We start from the raw sequence: 20951 nt of genomic DNA on the forward strand, positions 1-20951 counted from the left end.
TTACGAGGCAGCCGGCGGCTTCGCCAGGCCTGCCTCGTTTGGATGCACAGCACAACGAATTTGTACCCGCCAAGCCTCCAGCGCCGATATTTCAAAACCTACAGTACACTAAACGTGAAACTTTTGTTCAAATTTCAAGGATTTTGATAGCCCAAGTGAATAGACACTGCCTATTGATTTTTCCCTTACAATGACTCTTGGATAACCTATTTTCTCATTTATTTTTAAAGACAGCTCATGAGATTTCATAGCAATTCTGCCCAACCTCCTAATATCAAAATCCCTCCTTGACCCTGAAAATTGTAATTCTGCTATAGATCACAGCTGCTGAATATTACCTTTTACTAAGCTGGTTAAATAAAATATGTCCAAATCACTAGATCCCACAAGCCGTGGCCTGCAAGTATAATGATCCGGGGGCCGAGATTTCCACCGCCGCACGCCCACTGGCCCCGCGCTCTCGCCCGCGGACGCCAGAGTGTGGGAATCTGGAATATCGGCTCCGGTTTAACAGTGAAGGAGGAGGAGAGAGGACGGGTAGCTCTTCTGGTCTTCAATGATTTTCTTGTAAAACTTTTACAAGGGAGAGTTGGGCTGTTTGATGTGTTCTAGACAATCACATGCCCCGTGAGTCTGTGGCAGAGTGGCTGGTTTTCTCCCGAGCAGAGGAGGGGGCATATTTGATGTAGGGCAAGTTCAACACCTCCAAAGCCTTCCACACTGGTAGGTCAGGTGACATTCACGAGGTGGGGAGATACAACACGGGAAACAGGAAAGGGACTCGAGACCTGGGCAGTGTCATTCTACCCCTGGCCGGCCGGGGCTCTGGCTGGAGAGGGGCCCTGTGGAACTTAGACCACGGGGGCCTGTCCCCTGCCTGAGCCCCGTCACCTGCGTACGCTCAGGCTCTCACCTGCGCTTCATTGACTTTCGCCAAAAGGCCCCGTGGATCTCCCAGCCTGCCCAGCGGCCCGGAGCCTCCTTCCTCCCGGACTGGCTTTTTCACTTTCTCCGAAGAATGAAGGACAGCACTGACCCAGGTTGGTTTCAGGGGAGTTTTAAATATTTCAAAGCCATCGCTTAGATCAAAAGTCATAACCTCTGGCTCGCCGATTGTCCCCTTGCCCTCCGCGGGCAGCCCCCAAGTCCAGTATGGTAATGAGTCCTCAGCAGCCCCCTCACTACAGGTGAGCCGAGTCTAAAATCGCCCTGACTCAGCAGAAATGGGGCATCTCCCAGCAGGGGCCATTGGAACCCGCTTGAAATGCAGGAGGCAGGAGGGTGTTCCTCAGGCCCGTGGAACTTTGTGCCGGCGCGCCCGACCCGGGGCCCTCCCGGGACGGTGGGACCCCTGCCTATCCTGCCAGACAGGCAGCCAGGCTCCGGCAGGTGAGGGTCCTGCGGAACAGATACGGGAACCCCGCTGGTATCAGCCCCCGGTGAGTCCGAGTGAGCCGGAAATTGTCCACGAAAAAGAAATTAGGAAATAGCAGCACCTTCCTCCCTTTACCCCCAAATCAGGATCTGTCAGGAGGTCAAAAGAGCTAACGCGTGTTTCTGTCCTCTAAGCACTCCTGATGGCAGGGATGACAAGCCCGTAGCAGGAGGTCACCCCCTTCCTCCCACGTTCCAGGCCGACCTCGCTAATCGATCCTGGCTCTCTGTCTTCCTCTGAATCCTCTTCAGGCTGGCGTTCCCAGCAGCCTCTGCTCATCCCTAAGAGTTCATCTGGGGGATACCAACTCTGTACCACCCGGCCCCCCGCGTCCAACACACCAACACACCCTGTGTGCGCCACTCCCAAGACCTGGAGGGCCTCCTCTCGCCTCCCCTGGTGGTCTGCTGCTGCTCCTTCAAGGTCCCCCTCCTGTCCCTGCTTCCTCGAAGAGAAGCTGCCTACTGGTGGCATGTTCAGTTCCCATGACAGGACCATCTCCCAAGGAAGGAGAGTCCCTAGAGAAACGCAGTGACACCAAGGGAAGTGTTGTTCCAAAGGAACTGACTCCATCTGCCACCCCTCCAGGGGGCTTTGGAGCCCCTGCTGGGAATGCAGCCTGGGATCTTGGGAGAGGAGACAGAGAGAGAGAGAGAGATGGCCACACCCACCAGCTATGTGACTTCAAACCAGTACACCCACCTCCCCATGCCTCAGTTCCCTTCCCTGCAAATGAGGCCTGGCAAGGTTACCCTGGGTCAGGGTGGCGGGGTCGGGAGTGGACGGGAGAACCGTGTCATGCCCTCAGCTCTGACCCTGGACCGCGGTGACTGCCCCGTAAACAAAAGCTGCCTGGCCCCGCCCTGGAGGCCGTGGGTCTTTTCATGAGACTCTTAGCCAGGGGGGGCTTGTTTTGTCGGTTCACACCCATGGCTGCTCTGGGCCAGCCGCTGGGCTCCGAGTGCAAAGGGGAACGAGCAATTCCTGGCCTGAAGGAGGAATTTAGAGCATCAGGAGCGATCACGAGACGAGGTCAGACCAGGAGGTCCAAATTCCAACGTTCCAAAGTAGACGTAGAGGCACCACCTCCAAGCCCTGACCGGCTTGCAAGTGAGGAGCCCGCCCCGTGGCAAAGGCAGGGCCTGGTGGAGCAGAGCCCCCTCCGGGGGGTGGGCGAGCAATGCCACCTGCCTCTGGGGAGAAGGCAGGCTTCGAAGCAATCCATTCCGGCTCTTGTTAGCGCCTCTCCGTTCGCTTTCATCGCTCCCTCTTGACCGTCCCCTCTCTGCTGACAACAAGACATGGTTGGCATGGAGCGGGCATTTAAAACCAGGAGACCTTCTCCCTCCCTTCAAGCTGGAAGCTTGCTCCCTGGCTCCCTGAGGCCTCTCGAAGCCGAGTGCCTGATGAGTGCCAGGAGACCAGCTCCCAATACCGGAAGGGGCCTGCATTGTTGGACCAAAATAGCAAACGTGTAACATGAGTCTGTTCAGGGGCCCTCTGTGAGCCGGACGCTTCCGGTGGGTGCTGGACGCAGGCCAGCCGGTGGAAGCCGACGGCAGTGGCCCTCCCCGCACTTGAGGGAGCCCGTCTACCTACAGGGACTGTCCTGTCCCTTAGCTAGATGAGTTCATCCCCCTGAAAATGGATCTGAGAGATCCTTAGCCAAAACAGTGACATGTCTGGCCCAGATGAACCAAACTTGTACACAGGACACGTGTACTTCCTGAATGCCTCAAATCCTCCCATCTGAGCTTACTTCCCCTGCGTCTCCCAGAACTGAAGACACCCCCACCTCCAAAAGGACCCCTTCCCCAGGGATGGCATGCGAGGCCACAATGCAGAGTTCTGGGATGTTCCTTCTCCCAGGTGGCGCCCAACTGATTGTTTGTCAACTTCCCAAATGTTTTCATCTCTGGGACCAACAGCGCACCAGGGAAAGCCATTCGGAAAGAGGAATTAAGAGGCTGGTTTGACACGGGTCTTGGGTCAAGGTTGGTGGCCTGTCTGGGGGGCCTTTGAGTAGGCATGCTGGGATTCTTTTTTAAAAGACTCCCCTGCAGTCCCTCTTAATGAAGCTGTCATCCAAGCCCCTTGGAGGGCCCATATGCTCTGAAGTACTAGCAAGTGTCCCATTACTGTAAACGGCTTTTTATTTTTAAACTAATGCTATATTTGGAAAGCAGTAATCCTGGGGAAATGATACTGGGACTAATGGGGAACATATTACCTTTCATGTGTTTTCTTCATGTTTAAGGTTTCTTTGTTATTATCTGAGTACCAAGGCTCTGCCTACACTCTTGGGCAAAAAATCAAAATAAGCCTTAAAGCAATAATATTTTAATAAGCATCAAATGTCTTCAATGAGATAAAAGTATTAGATGGTGTTTTGATATTAGGCTTTAGTTAAAACCTCATTAAAAAAAAAAGAAAATTTCTCAGATGTCATGGGGTAGGGGAGCAGTGATGGATTTTTAAATTCAGGTGGAGAAAAAGGTCCGGTTCAGGTCAATTATGCTAATTAAATGCCACAAATGACTGGAATTACCAGCAAATGGATGTTATTATTTGTTGCTTTCCCTGTTTTCCATTGATCAAAAGCAGCATCTCATGACATTCGAGCCTCGAGAAGCTGACGGGAAAGCCTGAATCCACACTGAGGCCGGGGCGCCAGTCCCCGCCCTGGGGTGCCCAGACTCAGTGCCTGTCCCGCCTGTCCGCCCGCACCCCTCTCCCCTCCTCGGCAGAGGCTGCCCACGGCCCAGGCTGCTGGCCGGTCGCTGGGGCCCAGGTTAGCTGGCCCGATGAGTGTCCGCTCCTGTTCCCAGCCCCATCTGGGAGGCGCGGAGGGACCCAAGTGATGAAACGAAACTGAGTCATTTCTTCACTCATGGCCCAGGACCGAGCTCGAATCCGAGGCTCTTTAGAACAGAAAGGAGCCTGGAGATCCTCCATTTGGTTTTCTAAAATAAGGAAACTGAGGCTCGAAGGGGGGAAGTGACCCGCTCAAGGCCACCCAGCACGCTGATTTCTGAGCCAAAAATAGAACAGCCGTTTCCTGACTTTCGGTCCAGTGCCCACATGTTCCCTTCTCCAATATTACCAAGCAGACCTTCATCTTTCCTCCCTTCCCCGCTCCCAGCAAACACCACCCCTCCCCCAGCCTGCAGCTTTCTCTCCCACTTTCGCATCAAGTCTTGGTTGGGTGACATCAGCACAAACCAGCAAGACTTCATGTTTGGAGTCCGGCCAGGGAGACCATGACCTGGGTCTGTCTTCTTCCTTGGTTCCCCTAAAATGGAGTCAAATTTCAGTTGCAAAATGAAATGCACTTGACTTTGGATAGAAGGGACATCCAAAGGGTGGTGGGGATCAGTGGTTTCAGGCCGGTACAGGAACGCCACCGTCCTGGCTTTCTTCCCTTGGTTAGAGGAGGTACCCTACCCCGAGCCGTGGCTCTCAGTTGTGGCTTCCAGGTGAGCAACCGTCTCAGGAAAAGTTTGCTGCTGGGGGTCAAAGAGATCAAGAATCTGGCGGGAGAGGGTAGAAAGTCTTAAGCAGGGACAGTTATGGATGTCAAAGACACACCGTACTCAGTCACTTGCTGGCTTGCTGAGCAGGGCCCTGAAGACCACAACTCTTGTTGACTCCCTGATGTCCAGCCACGGGTGAGAGGAACCCGGCCAGTACTGTCTAACTCAGAGCCCCCAGCCATCATGGAGAGAGTGCCATCCTGGGCCTCCAACATCCCGGGACCAGCTTCTGGCTCTGGTCCAGCCATGGGACCCCGAGCAAGTTGCTCTCACCTCTGGGTCTCAGTTTGCAGATCTGCAAAAATGGGAGGGCTTGGCCTGCAAGACGGTGAGCAGAACGACTCCCCAGGAGGAGCCACTGGTTTGGGGGACAAAGGTCAAGCAGCTCTCTCATAGTCACATCCCTAGAGACATGTAGATTAATCCCAGCCACAGACAACCCTGAAGTCACATTTGGGGGCTTCACAGGCCTTGTAGAGTTTGGGTTTTGTCTCTGAAGTAGTCAAAACAGCCATCTGAATTTGGGCTGTCTCAGGGTCATTGAGAAAGGGTACCATGTGAGGACGGGGGGCGCGGGGGGGTGTCAGGGAGGGCCCAGCCCAGCCCAGGACAAGGGCTGAGGCTAAAGTCACACAGCATGAAGGGACCAAGTCAGTAGCAAGTGTCCCCAGCATGTGTCACTTGAGCCGCTGAAGCTTAGGTGCACGGGTGAGCAACCTGGCCATGGCCCTGAGGGTTTCCTCCTCTCCCCAGGGTTCTGTGGCTGTTCCCGTGGTCACAGGACCAGTCCTGCCCTGGGCGGGACAAACTCAAGACAGCCGGGCAAAGCCTCCGAAGCCAGGACCCCTCCTTGCCCTGCCCAGTGAGGTCCATGTAGGGGAGCCAATCCCCAGGGAGGCCTTGGGACAAGCCTGGCATCTTCCTAGGGTCAGAGCTGGAGCCCAGTCCAGGCAGCTGCTGGGGTTCCAGGGACCCAGGAGCTGAGCCTCCTGCACGGACAGGCTGGGCAGACGCCAGGGTATGGTACCCGCTGGAGGTGCTGAAAGTTAAAAAGTGCTTATGAGCTGCATGAGGTTATGTCATGCGTGTCGTGAAGATCACAACTGGGAACAATCCCATTCTGCAGACTTCCTCTCCTCAACTACTTTGTATGTAATGCATCCAGTATTTTGGTGCCACCACCTGGAGACGCCCCCCTCCTAATGACACACAGCTGGGGGGGGTGGGGAGGAGGACACAGGAGGGAGCTGAGGGGCAGCGGGGGTAGCTCGTGATGTTTTCAGGCGTCAGGCGGAAGCATGTTCTCTAGAGGCGGGCAGATCTGGGCTAAACCGCAACTCGTCTCCGCACTGCCAGGGACTTCCGATGAAGGCCTTAACCTCCCTGAGCCTCACTTCCTGGACCATGATGCAGGGATGGTGGCAAATGTGACTTTGGAAGACTCTCCCCAGTATCTGACAGGATCCGTGTGACCCTCAGTGACCTGGGGCACCTGCTGTCGGACAGGCTCTCCTCAGGGGGCTGCTTGCTCAGTCACGGCCCAGCTCACCCCAAAGTGAGGGGCCACAGGCAGCCCCTGTAGTCACAGCGTAAGCCTGGCTCTGAGGTCCCCCTTTCTCTTGGCCACAGGTCAGGGAGGAGCCCAAGCACTGTCTCAAGAACATGAAGAGCAGTCATGGCAGGACGGAGTCAAAGATCACCGACTCCATCACCAGGTGCTTACGGAGCACGTCCTACGGACCAGACACGAGGAACACGACAGAACAGGGTAAGTCTGCTCCCCTGGTGGGGCTTTCAGTCTGGCAGGGGAGGGAGAGAAGCCACATGATCGCCTTCTAAGAGAAAGGAGCTAAATAGTACTGGGAAGCTGAAGCCAAAGAAAGATGCCATCTGATTTGTGTCTGGAAGGACACTGGCTGGTGCTCGGGTTAAACAAGGGACAAACGTGGAGTCAGGGAGTCAGCTGGGGCACGTTGCTTGACTTCCTTGGACCTCAGTTTCTTCATTGGTAGGATAGGCTGCTGTGAGGATTACGTATAACCAAAAATGCAAAGGCACAATGACCGCAAGTAAGAAGAGAACTTTGATCCACAGCACACAGTGCCCCCTTACCTGTTACCAACAGCCCAGGAAGCCTGGCCACTATCTCTGGTGACAGTCCAGGGAGCTAAACAGGAACATCTATAACGATCAGCCCCAAAGAATCAGGACTCGGGTAATAACTGAGAGCCTCCCTAGTGGTCATCCCTGATTCCAACTTAGGACCATCCAGGGAAAGCCAAACTATGTACCCTAACCAAGCACATCAGATGCCTTGCTTGCTTCCTGTGAGCGCCCCCCACAGCTTCCCCAGGCCGAGGGCCACCAGTCAGGGCCCACTCGAAACTTCTGCCTTTCCTCTAAAAAGCTTTCCCACTCCTCTGCCTGCCTTTGAGTGTCTGCCAGAGTGCAGGGGGTTGGGGTGGGGGCTGACTCCCTTGCTGTAGTAAGCTCAGAATAAATAGCCTTGCTTTCCTCATTTGGTTGGTTCATTTAGTTCCACGGTGCAAGTGTAAGAAAAGCTCCTAGTGCCTTCCTAGCACTTAAAAGGTAAAACTTGGTGAGGTTCTGTCCCTCCCTCTGTGTCCTGCTGGGCAGCCACCCCACTGCCTACCTGCCCAAGAGTGTCGGAACCCTGAGCAGTCAGACTATCTGGGTGTCCTGACCATCAGGGGCTGGGAGCATCTGCCTTGTGGGGAAAGTGAACCTGAGATGATTTTCCATCTCCTTGTAGAGCTCATGGAGAAGGTTGGGAAGGGGGCTGCCTTGTGGGGAAAGAGCCTCGGACAGTAGGAAGAGACTGGGTTTGCCTGGGTTCCGACCCCAGCCCCAGGCTGGCTGTGTGGCATAGGCGACCGTTGCCTTCTTTGTGAAGTGGAGAAGATTAAAGCAGCTAATTTGGGTTGGATGCTTAGCACACTGGCTAGTGCCTGGGAAATGTGCCGCAAACAGAAACTGACAGCCAGCACCAGTGGTGACAATGGGAATGTGCGGCCGCCAGGCCGAGCTGCCAACGGTTCAGAAATCGTTCAGGAGGACATGTATCGGCATGTCCCCCTAGCAGAGTCTGGCGCCTCAGCGGAACAGGCTTCACCCCAGGTCTTCCCCCAGGGGGAGGAAAGACAAGCTGGAAGACTCCACAGCCACAGCTGGGAGCATCTCCAACCCAGGCCCCCCCTCTCCGGGGAAGCGAGTGTCGTTTCCCCACGGGTTGACGCGGTGGCTGACATCCCACCATGAGATGGCATTCACAAAAAGTTAGGTCAGTGTCCCGCGTGAGAGGGCCAGACGGGGGCGCTCTGGAAAATAACCCACTTGCCGATCATTCACACTGAGGAGAAAACAATGGAATGGCTAAGTCCAGAGAAACCCCAAAAACATGAGCTTTTGCCTGAAAGCTTCTTGGGTAAAAGGAAGCAGTGCCAGAAGGAGAGAAGGGGGCCTCTGAAGCCACACCATGAAGATGGAAGCCACCATGGGTACTGGCCATGGACCAGTCAGCCATCAAAACCCATTAGAGGACCCCTTTAGCTGCTAGAGGAAGCTAAAGATGCCAGAGGTTGGGGGAAAGTGGACATCCGGCCTCTCCAGATGCCCCAAGCAGATAATGAACCTGGAGCTGCCAACTCAAAATAGAAAGTGGGTGAAGAATTCATTCTCCAAGTACCTGTGGCAGCCACAGCCACGTTCAGAGGCAGCAGCCTTAGAAGGGGTCCAGCATCCCGGGGCCGTGCCAGCCATCAGATCTTGCGCACCCAGGACCTGGCAACACGCCTGGGGGACAGCCACTGTCCAGGGCATAGTGGCCCAAGTGTAGTTCTGCTGCCCTCCTGGTCTTCCAGAAAATTCTTCCTCAGCAAAGGTGGTGACTCGCCACCAGGAATCTGAACCGACATGGCCACCACCCCAAAGCTGATGGGGGAAGCAGGAGGATGATTGCGACAGGGAAACACCACAGTTCATTTCGACTCCATGATACAGTATCCAACAGTCAGACATAGAAACAGGAATTTCTTGAAGATGAGCTGCCTGTTAACAGATGGAAACATGATGGGGCTTCCATGGTCGGGTAAGGATGAGGGCAATGTGGTTTTTGTGTTTTTATGCTGTTATGAGACTGGCCCCGTGCTGCCTGCCTCCCCAGGGCAGAGCAGAAAACTCACGTGCCATCTCCCCACTCACCTTGGCTTCCTGTTCCAGCCAGGTGTTTACTACCTCACATCAAAGCGGCCAGCCTCTTCCGGGATACATTTCGGCTTGGCTCTGCCTAACTTGCAAACTCACTTGAGTCCCCTTGTTTGAGACTCTCGGGGCCAAGAACGAGAACTGGTCCAGGTCAGCCGGCCCGGGTTCTCGCCCCAGCTCAGAGAGGAATGCTCCTGGCCTCAGTCCTACCCATCAGTCACATGAAGCGAGACCTTCTGTTTCTGTATAAAGGTCCTTCTGACTCTAAATTCCATGAAGCCACTCTTCTGATTCTCTGGAACTCTCTCTCCCCTTGCTTCCTTTTCTGCCTCCTGTGTAGGTGGACCACAGAAATCACATAGAAGACAGGAAGGTTAAACTCAACAAGAATCTGACTTTGGTGTTTAGCAAGGACGGGGAAAGTTGATCCTGCTGCCAAGTTCTGTTCCTCACCCTCAAGGTGTTAATAATATTGCAGTCACTTGGGGGAGAGGGGGGGTCGTCAGGAAAACAGAAGTCACTCTAGGTATTCCAAGTAGGAAGGGCTTAGCTGTGGGAAACTGGAGACTTGCGTCTTGCATGGTTGCTGGAGAGACCAGGGGAAGCAAAGTTCAGGCCAGCGGCCACCAGAAAGTGGGTGATTGACAGGAGATCTCTAGGACACTGCAAAGGACCCCAAAATGTCAGCAGTTGCTGCCACCACCATCCCCAGCAGCCCGCGGCTCCCCGGCATGCAATGCTCAAGTCTAAGTTTCACCCAGGCATCAAGCTGCATCGGCCACCAGAGAAGGCCAGCTGTCCCCCACCCCCCAATTCTTGCAGGAATGCCTCACTGGTGGACTCTAACTTGAACTTACACAGGCAAAAGAATCCTGAGAAATGCAGTTCCAAGCTTGTTTTCTGACATGCAGGCCATCAAAATGTGTGGCCGTGACACCAGGGCACAAGACACAATGCGCTTGTTTTCACATCCACAAACTGGGGAGAGCAAAGAAATTTCATCTGATGAGCCAGATCGTGATTAATTGGTGATGGTGGTCTGGAGTGCTGGGTTGGAAATAATTGTGAGGTTGTATCTTGGCTCAGCAGAAAAAGGTGCTATGATTGATTAGGAATGCCTGTCATGGGTATAGTAGGAAAGTGAAGAATCGTATGCAACAAATTTGCAATGGTGCTCTCAATTAATGATTGGGCGACTTTCTTTTTTTTTAATTAATTAGTTCATTGTGGACACAGAGAGAGAGAGAGAGAGAGAGAGAGAGAGAGCGTGGAGGGGAGGGGCAGAGGGAGAGAGAGTCTGAAGCAGGTTCCAGGCTCAGCACAGAGCCCAACGCAGGGCTCGATCCCATGACCCTGAGATCACCACCTGAGCCGAAACCAAGAGTCAGCCACTTAACCTGACTGCCCTCCCCAGGTCCCCCATGACTAGAAGACTTTCTAAAGTCACTGCCATTGGTATCTGTTCCTCTTTCCCTCTGTCAAATGTGTAAGTTATAACCATCTCTGTGTGGGGGACACAGGAATTGGAAGAGCTGGTGACAAGTAAGGAAGGGACATGGGGAGCCTGTGAGGTCTCCAGGCTCCCCCAAACAATGCTCTGCACAATCTATACAGTCAACTCCTCAAGGCCATCTCATGGTCAGCTATTTTATCCCTACCTCTACTAACCTCCACCCCCCACCTGACTTCATTTCCAAGTTTCTAGGCCTGTCTCTACTAGGTCTTTATCACGTCATCTAAGAGAAACTTCCATCTCTTCTCCCGTGAATTACTTCCCCTCTCTGCACCTTGGCTTCCTCATCAGCATATTCAGGACCTGGGTTGGATCTGTGGTTTGCCCTTGGTGTATTTAGGAGCCTGGGGTGTTCAGGAGAAGAAAGTATGGAGGAATGCCCAGGCATGCTGCTCTGGGAGACACTCTACTTTTATCAGTTTTAGATACTGTGCCTTTGCTTACGATGTCACTTGAAAAAAGATGCAGGGTAGGGGGAGGGGGGCCTAGTCCTGCTGCTAGGTAGACAGACAAATTGATAAAAAGCTTGAGAACCTCTGGACAGGTCCTCTTCCAAGGTCATTTCCAAATGTAACTTTCCCTGGTGCTGCCTGGTTTGTTTGCCTCTGCAAACACCAGCCCCTTTTCTCTCCCCAGCTCCTTCTCTCTTTTCTTTTACATCCCCTCTCTGCCAAAGATAGGAACTGCAAAGTCTCCATCTTAACTTCCAAACTTGGGCTGAACTTGAAACCAAAGTTAAAGCCTGGTTCTTGTCATTAGGAGATGCTGTGAGGTCATGAATAGGAGAAGGGGAAAATAAAATCAATATATTATTTCCCTCCTTTTCCAAAAAACCTGATGCTATTCTTTTTATAGCTGAAAATACATGGAATCATAGAAAATTTAGAACTTGATATCCTGGAGTCAAGAGGCACTCTGGCTTTTCCCTTGCCATACATTGCAGTGCAAAATTTTGAGAAATGGGAACATGCCGCTTTGAGTTGTCATTGTTTTTAATGACACCGCAATTACTATCTGGTTTTTTATCATTGTTTTTTTTAAGGCAGGAGGAACCGTTCAAATAGGTTTTTCTGCTCAAAATGTACTTTGGAGTTCCATCTTGGGGAATAAGAGCCTTTTTGTTCCTCTTCCTACTGAAGTTTCACTTACTTCTCACTAATACTATCTCTAGAAGAGTCTGAGTCAGCCAAAAAATATGTCCATTCAGGAAAATGACAAGTTCATTTTCATTATTCCCTGCTGGAGGCAAAGGGGCAGCTTTGCGGAGTGTCCTGGGTGACTTGTTTGAAGAATGGTAGGTCGAGCCCCCCCTTCTGCCCCTGCTCTGTGGGGTCCTCCTGCGCCAGGGGCTTGGCTTGAGAAGGGAGTGGCTGGAACCCTGCCCACCCCACCGGCAACCCCTGTCCAGGCCAGCCTAACACAAGCCCCCAACGAAAGCCCTTCGATCCCAGCACAACACAGAGAGAGCCCTGCTAAGGCTAGGGCTGAGCATGCGCACATCTCGCCAGCTGACTGGCTGGAGCCTGAGAGGCAGCGCCCTCTCCCATTGGTTGGTTCAGATTAGCTTCCCAGCAGGAGGGGGCGGGGCTGTGGTCCCCAAATGCCCCTGCCTCACCTACTCTCTGGGATCCCGGTTCCCTCACCAAAAAAGAGCCTGCCTGAATTTCACCTATGCCTGGCTCTGGAGAAGTGTTCTCAGAATTAACTTAAGCTTCTGCGTCCTTCTGGCCAGGGAGCGCAGTGACCTGCATTCAGGAGAAAGTCCCCTCCCTACCCCCTCCCGCCCTCACCTTTCAGAGAGCCCCTTGGCAGCTGAGGGTCTGGGCACAGGGCAGGAGGATGTGCCTCAGCACAAGAGGAGGGGAAGTCAGGGACATGTCCCTTCTCACCAGCTCCAGGTTCACCCAGGGTGGAGCGGCTCCCCAGAGGGCAGGAGGGGGACCTTGGTGTCCTTTCTGGAGAAGAGTTGAGAGCATGAAGCGGAGCGTGGCATGAAGGGAATTTGTTTCAGGGGCAGGAAAGTTGACCTACCGAAATAAGCAAATCCTCTGCACCCTATTTTCCATTTACTTTGGGAGGATTTCCTAAGACAGCGAAGCGTGTGTTGTATTACCAGGGCTTTCCTGGTCTCCTCTCAAAACACAGTTCCCCCTGAGGGCCATAGTAAGACTCATCTTATAGAAATGGACTTGTCATCGGAGCACCTGTGTGGCTCAGTAGGCTGAGAATCCTACTCTTGATTTGGCTCCAGTGATGATCTCCGAGTGGTGAAATAGAGCCCTGCTTTGGGCTGGGCAGTCAGCATGGAGTCTATTTGGGATTGTCTCTCTATCCTTCTCCTGCCCCTCTCCTGGCGTGTTCTCTCTCTCAATTAATTAATTAAAAAAAAAAAGAAAATGGATACCTCGTTAATCTGGAGAAATTACTTACTTTTTTTTTAATTTAAAGATTTTATTTTTTTGAAAGACAGAGATCACAAGTAGGCAGAGTGGCAGGCAGAAAGAGAGGAGGAAGCAGGCTCCCTGAGGAGCAGAGAGCCTGGTGTGGGGCCTGATCCCAGGACTCTGAGATCATGACCTGAGCCAAAGGCAGAGGCTTTAACCCACTGAGCCACCCAGGTGCCCCAGAAATGACTTACTTTTGCCCAAGAAGGAGTGATGGGAGGGTGGGCACAAGCACACACGGTCCAATAGAACTTTCCATGATCACGTCCGGTAGAACTCTCCATGAGAGTGTCCAATAGAACTCATTTGTGCAGTGTAATACCACATGACAATTGAGCTTGAAACATGGCTAGTGTGATTGAAGAAATTTGTCATTTAAATTTAAAACTATGCTGGCTAGGGTCTTCTATATCGAACAGGTTGTTCTAGAAAATCTAATTAGGAAGAGACCTTAGATACTCTTTGGTTCAGGGGGTCTCACCAGTTGGCATATCTTATTGGGCTCTCTGGGAAGCATAGTTTGCAAAAGCCTATGCCTTATGATTCTATGTTTGAAAAACAAAAACATTCTTGTTTTGTATAATACAAAACCCTCAGGAAAGTTGGAGTTTTGTGTTTATCAGAAGGTAACAAATCTTTGCAGTGTAGTCTTACCCTTTCCTATGACAGGCTCAGCCCCGGAAAAAGGAAGAGATTGTACAGGCTTTCAGGATGACACTGATTTCTCCAGGGTGACCTGTTTTCATCCCAGCAGGCCGGGAAGAGTGGGGTCTGTTAGGTGACAGGGTCCTGAATAGTGCTGCTCTCTTCAAGTCCCAGCGGCCTTGAATATATGGAAATATGTGGGTGACATTGATAGTGGTATTTGTTCTGAGTGCCCACCAAGGATTGTTCTGCATCTTACAGCCCCAGCCCCAATTTTCTCAGGTCCTCGCTGGTCCCGTGTAGTTCACAATCTTCCATGGTGTCCTTCGTGGCCTTCTCAGGCCCAACCCCCCCCCCCACTTTCACGCTACTATGGTAGACAGAAGAATGGCCTTCCAGACCCTTGAAATCTGTGACTATGTTACTTTCATGGGAAGAAGGATCCAGAAAGTGTTACTAAGCCAATGATCCTGAGATGGGGAGCTGAATCATTTGGGTAGCCCAGTGGAATGACAAGGGCCCCTGCGAGAGGGAGAAGGAGGCAGGTCCTTAGAAGAGCCAGTAGAAGGAAGTGTGACAGTGGAACAAGAAGTGGGAGCAATTGGAGACGGGAATCACGAGCTGAGGAGTGCTGGCAGCCTCTAGGTGCTGAAAAAGGCCAGGAAGCAGGTCTTCCCCCTGAAGCCTCTGGAAAGAACATGGCTCTGTTGATGCCTTGTTTCAGACTTCTGACCTGTAGAACCATAGGAAAACAAATCTGTGTTGTAGAAGCCACTAAGTGTGTAGTGATTGCTTCCAGCAGCAATGAGACACTAAGGGGCGGCCATTTGGCATGGGGCGGGGAGGGAGCTGCTGCAGTCAGCGGGTCCATGGACGTGAAAGAAATGGCTTACACTGGCTTACTTCCTCCAGTTCCACTTTGCTTCTGCTGTTCCACTGCTTTCTGCCACTGAAGGGGGGTCTCTCCTCCCTCTGGGTAGGTTTCAGACCCTTGGATAGCTTCTTCTTCAGTGGACCGGTTTCTCTGTCCCTTGAGTCTCCAGAGAAGCATCATCCTGTGTTTCCTTTGCCTGTCTGCCAAGAGGCCTCCGTCTACTCAGGCAGATGCGATTTTCCAGGATTTGTCATCAGACCCCAGAGTTCCCTCTTAACCCCTAACTTTCTCACTCTCTTCTTCGTCATCTCTTCTCTCCATCCTCTCAAAAATCATTCGGAGGCAGACAGAAACTCAAGCCACAGTGGGATTCAAATTTCTAGTTCCAGTCAGGAAACAGGAATGAGGAGAATCTCCCTCTTGTCCCTGAAATGACAAAAGCCACTGGGTCACTCCACCTATCCATGTTCTTACAGTGTGAGCAGATCCCAAAGGCAGATCTGTAGGCAGGCCCTACTTGCTGCCAAGAAAAAGGACTGGGTCCCAGGCCCCATCTTGATGTCCTCAGGGAGCCTCCTCCAAAGGCTCCAGAGAATTTTCTCCCTAGCACAACACTCACCATTCACCAGACCAGGAACCCACACCTCCAAATAAGATAACAGTTGTTCCTTTGTACAAACCCCAGGTTTTATGTATACTCATTGATTCATTCTACCATTGAACATTTTCCTAGAATTTTCTGGGTGCCAGACACTGTGCCTAGCTGCTGGAGAAACATATCTGCCAGCTGAGGCAGTGCAAGCCAAGTTCAAAGAAACCATCTTGGATGTTTTGACAGATAACAACACAGAAGAACCACCCAGCTAAGCCCAGTCCGGATTGCTAAATCATAAGAAAATAAATTGCTGTTGTCTGGGACAACTAAGCTGTAGGGTAGTTTTTTGAAGAGCAACCTTTCCCTGAAACATTCCCAGACCTCACCCCTACATAAGAATGGAAGGTTTGTCTTTCTTTTTCAGATTCTCCCTGATGCCTTGGCCCAGCTCTCTCAAGCCCTTGTCGGTCAGCTGCTGGTAGTTCTGAAACAGACAGGGTAGAATGTCACTGTGAGCACCTGACCAACTAGTTCTTTGTGTGGCCAGGCGTAATTAAGTAATCAGACATTTGTGAGCCTCAGACAAGGGCTGCCATTGATCTTTAGGCTCCTCCTTTAGTGAGAAGCCCTTGGAGCTGGAGCCATTAAGGTTGGGCAAGGATGACTCTATGGCCATCCCAGGCATAGAGACCCACCTCATGCTGTCACTTATAGGAGATGCCCTGATCCTATGGTTGTCATGACAACAGGACCCGTCATCCCTTAAATGCACAGGCCAAAGGATCTTTTCATACCCTTTATACTCTAAGGACCAGAAGACCTCAGCATTGTGAAGTGTGGGTGAGGCAGGGACAAACAGAAAGAATGATCCTTCCATTTTCTCAGATTTCTCCCACATGAAAGTGGCAGCACTCTGAGGACAGACCCCAAATGCATTTGTCTTGGATGAACAATGTAGAGGAAGTTAACAATTTCACCAACACTTACATGACTGCGGATGGGCCCACAAGCCATCGTGGGGCAGACTTGCTGTTCAGAATTGGATCACATGAGGGGTATACATGAGTTGAGTAGTAGCCACTGCCATGCCCATCCTCAAAGGCTCTTCCTCCCCACATCACACCTCTTGGTATGTAGGGCTGGTTGCTGAGGGTAATGTAGGCAAATTAGCAAAGGAACCTTCTGGGAAGAACTTCCTGGGTCTTTTTGAAGTCCATTTCTCAGATGCATCTGATATATCTGGAGAGCCCCAGATAACTTAGTGGACAGGAAGTATAGAAAAGACACCTAGGCCCTGGAAAAGTCGACATGAAGAAAGAGAGAGCTGGGGCTTTGGGGTAAATGACCCTGACCCGACCCTGGAAAAAGAGGGGGCCTCAAGGGAGATTTCTCATGTATAAGGGGTGTCATGAGAAATCACTGAGAAACAAACAAGAAGTAACCGTGTTCTCCATAGGCTGGAGTTACAAGAAATCATACCTTTACTGTAGATAAGGCCAACTGGATTATTGCCTTATCCAGTAAAGAATTCAATTATTTAATTCAGTGAAAATTTATTTGTGAAAGCTTGGTGACCACAGCTAGGAGGAAAAATGAGAGAAGCAAAGAATTAGTTGTAATGTGACGTGATCAGTGCATAAACAGAAGGATATACAGGGGCCAGACACTGCTCTGAGGAGGAAAGCAGTGACAATTTCTGGGGCTGTCCAGGAAGGCTCCCAGGAGGAGGTGAGCAATGAGATGGGTTTTGAAGGGTAAATGGGAGAGTTCATTAGGGCAAAAGGTGGGGGTTTTCTTCAATGGTTGGCACCCTGTGGTTTGTGGATGGGTCCACTTGGCTCAGAGGTAGAGGAACAAAGCCAGCTTTCCACCTTCAGTTTCCAATAGATAGTTGTGTTGGTTTGAAGCTGGGTGGAGCTGAGCTCTCAGATTCATCATCAGCTTTGAAGATGACAGCACCCACCGGGGCCCTGGCATGAAGCAACCTCAGAAGTCACAAGGGCCAGTGAGATTGGCCAGTGATAGAAGTTGTGTTTTTCTCTGAGACTTTGTACATGGAAGGAACCAAGAAAGAACAAATAGAAAACAAATCTGCTCATCAGCAACTGTAACTAGTAAGACTCCAAATGGTGGTGGTGCTGGCTCTCCCCGCATCTGCTAGGGAAGTTGACTTGACTTCACACAAGGACATTCATCCCCCAGTGTGGCTCTCTCTGCCTGAGCCCTGAGGCCGAGTTTTCAGTTCTGAAACCCCATTTGTGGAGATGGCCTCTCTAGGAAGCTGATGCCCACGGTAACCCCTTTCGTTATTCAACAGAGCAAAACAGACTGAACCTCCAGCGGGTTGACCAACACAGGTCTTGAGCAGAGACTCGAGTCTTCTGGTCTATAGCTGGTCCCACCTCCGAGAACCCACCTTTGACCGTGGAGGGCTCCTACTGGGTTTCCATTGGTGGGTGCAGCCCTGAAGGAAGTATCACCCCTTTTGAAAAGAGCAGATGTCAATCTTGTCACTTTAAATTACCTTCAGCTAAGAGGGACTGACAGAAACATGATGCCGAATGAACTATATTTGACTGATATTCTGTCAAATATCGCATGGGGTTGTGATCCACAACTTTTCCCATCTGCTGCTCTGGTCTGAGTCACTGAATGCACAATAGCATAATTACCATATCTTGTTCGGGTTTCCCACCATCGGATCAGAGCACGTGAATGTGAAATGTGCCCACAGAAAAAGGAAGCCCTGGTGGGGTGGGTGCGAGGGCAAGGGGATCCCTCGGTTCTTCCCTTGGGGAGAGCCGGTGAGGGGAGGGGGCTGCCCCGGAAGGCGTCCCAGCCCTCGGCAGGGAAGGTGCAGAAACAAAGGAGGAAGGTGGAGGACAGGAGTAACGGAGCAGGATTAAGATCACACAAACCTGCAGCCCTTAGAAACTGGCTTAATCCATTTTATAAAGAGTTGGGAGGGTTTTTCGCTCTGTGAATATAATACCTTGCACATCTGATCAGCTCTTTTCCCAGAACATTTCAAAGCTCTCTGCAAATACAACAGAGTCTCCTTAGATTAGAGCATGGCCTATTATTACCTGGCTTGGAGACACCCCAGGTCAGCGGGTCACCTGGGGCCCTCTGAAATAAGACAATTCTCTACAACAAAAAGCCTGGTGTGATGTGGTTTGTCTAACTAGTGGTTTTCTAACTACGTGAGTCATGGGACCCTTTAAAAAAAAAAAAAAAAAAGCACATAGCCTAAAGGTAAACTCCTAATTCAGAACAAAGTATAGCTATTCTGGTTAAAGCAGAATTGAGGTGTAAGGGGGAGCAGAGATGGGTCCACTGGACGCCCCCACCCACCGAGTCCCAGGACTTCCCGGCCACAGTCATGCACCCACCCCCAAGCACGGGTAGGTTTTCTATGAAACTGATGGAACTTAAGTTACTTTATGGTACCCTCCAAGACCAGGTACCTCATTTTGTTTCACTTATTTTGTGTTGTTTTTATAAGGAGGGGCCCCCACGTGACATGTTTCACGTCAAACTGAGTGCCAGGTAACTTGAGGTCTTTAGTGCAAGAGCGATGAAGGATTTCAAGATGGCGGCAGCAGAGTGTTAAACCAGGCACAGGGCCCTCCTGAGACCGTGGGGCCTGGTGTGTATGTCCAGGTGGCACGCCCAGAAGCCAGCCCTGACTCCATGCCCTGCAAAACCGTGCATCTGCCCTTTTCTCCAACTTTCTAGAGAAATGCCAATAGTTTCAAAGGCACCCCCAGTTCCCCTGAGCGTTTTCCTCCATCCTGGCGAGTCAGGATTGTCAAGCTCGCAGCCTTGCGGGCCTGAGGCTCCTCCCGGGTGCAGGGCTGGGCCTCCTGCATCTTATTTTCCCCTAGAAGAAAGGCCTTAAGATGAATGACTGCAATTGTAAACTAGAAACTAGAGCAGACCAAAGAATTTGTTAGATGCTCGGGGATTGGGACTGGAGCGGTGTTTGGGGAAGTTGTGGCTCGATCTTAAAACCCTCAGAGTATCAGACAGAGTCGTTTGAGGGTGCTCCCTGAGGGCCTGCACTCATCCACACCTTGCCTAGTTTCCCCACGATCCTGGGCTGTGGTCTCATTGAAAACGTGTCTACAGAATAGATACAGGGTCTGTCCCAACTAGACAGAGAGCTCGTGGTCTTGTAACTCGGCGACACTCACTACAAATGACAGACCTTTGTAAGTTTCTTCCCCTGCTTAAAAGTTCTTCTTACCCCCTTCTTTCATCCAGGCCCTATCCCCATGCCAGAGCCCTGCTCAAATGTCCTTTGGGTGCCCTGCCTTCTGATGAAATAGGCTGCCCCCATGGGAGGGAAGGAGGGTTGTCCTTGGAAAGCGCAGCTTGATGCTGGATCGCCAGTTAGTGATGGTACCTGCAGGGTCTACCCGGGAAACAGAAGCCCCTGATGGTCAGAAAGCAGGTGGGCTTGACTGCAAGATGCAACAGCTGAGAAGCCAGCCGGGAGTCTCTGAGTTCTCCTAGGGATGAACAGCGTGGGAGAGCTGCAGGACCGTCGGCCGGAGGGGCAGGGGGAGGCAGGGAGGTTAACAGGCTGAGCAGGTGCATCTAGGCAAAGCCGCATCCACAGCATCCATGCAGAAGAGCTGGAGCCGTGGAGGAAGAGGAGATGAACAGTGGTCCTTCCTTACCGCATCCTCTCTCCCTCCAATGCCACTCCAGCCCTAACCCAGTTCCTAACCCCGGAGCCGGTGTGGGAGGCATAGCCTGCAGGGGCCAGCCCCTCTGGGCCGGCAGAGCAGAGACAGGGCATGGAGAGGACCTAACGACCAGCGAGCCCTGGATTGTGTGTGGAGTATCATGGAGATGCTACTCTGGGGAAGATGGGGAGGGCCATCTGAACTCCAACACCTCTGGGAACCTTCCAGCCCCGAAAGGGAAGCTTGATAGAAACACTTCACTTTTCTCAACAACTCACATGAGCATGGCCTTAGAAATCGCGATTTTCATGCTCAGGAAAATGACAGTAGAAAATCTTTCCATCGGATATGTAATGTCCCATTGGGTTAATTTCTTTTTATAACTTAGGAGAAACGTGTTTTCTGACTTGCAGATTCACTTCCTTTTAGGAGACAATGAGAGTTATATAACCTATCATGTTTCCCTTTTTGCCTTAGCGGCCAGGAAGCTCTAAATTAAATTTCAAACTTCCTAAATACAGGTTTTCAATTATATCTATCCTCTTCTGCACATCTTTAAAAAACCCACAATGTCTAATTCAACCCTCTTATTGATGAAATTTCTTTTTAAGACTTTATTTATTTATTTGCCAGACAGAGATCACAGGTAGGCAAGAGGCAGGCAGAGAGAGAGAGAAGCAGGCTCCCCGCTGAGCAGAGAGCCCCATGCTGGGCTCGATCCCAGGACCCCGGGATCATGACCTGAGTTGAAGGCAGAGGCTTTAACCCACTGAGCCACCCAGGCGCCCCTGATGAAATGTTTTATAACATAAGACACCTCAAATACTTTTAAAGAGAAAAAAAAATACTTTTAAAGAGCAGATAAACCTCTGCTTCTTTTAAATATAAGATGATCCCAACAGTTCCTGCCTCTAATTCTCCCTCCCATTTGGTCCCTGTCCGTTCCCCCTCCCCCACAAAACTCCCTAGTGATTTGTCATTTTCCCACGTTGAG

At 51.5% G+C, this 20951-nt stretch overlaps 1 long non-coding RNA gene across 2 annotated transcripts in view; it reads left to right on the forward strand.

The window, feature by feature from the left end:
* The first annotated feature begins 916 nt into the window (after positions 1–916).
* The window catches only part of LOC309860624, a 35000-nt gene continuing 14965 nt past the window's right edge, over positions 917–20951 (forward strand). The window contains exons 1-2 of one of the 2 annotated variants that reach the window (XR_014309499.1): positions 917–1040; positions 6598–6736. This is a non-coding gene — a long non-coding RNA (uncharacterized lncRNA). Of the gene's footprint in view, positions 1041–3361; positions 3430–6597; positions 6737–20951 lie in introns of those variants that run through there. The other variant, XR_014309500.1, reaches the window with a different exon arrangement.

The sequence above is a fragment of the Mustela nivalis genome (genome assembly GCF_964662115.1).
Source record: "Mustela nivalis genome assembly, chromosome: 2".
In the NCBI taxonomy this organism is placed as follows: Eukaryota; Metazoa; Chordata; class Mammalia; order Carnivora; family Mustelidae; genus Mustela; species Mustela nivalis.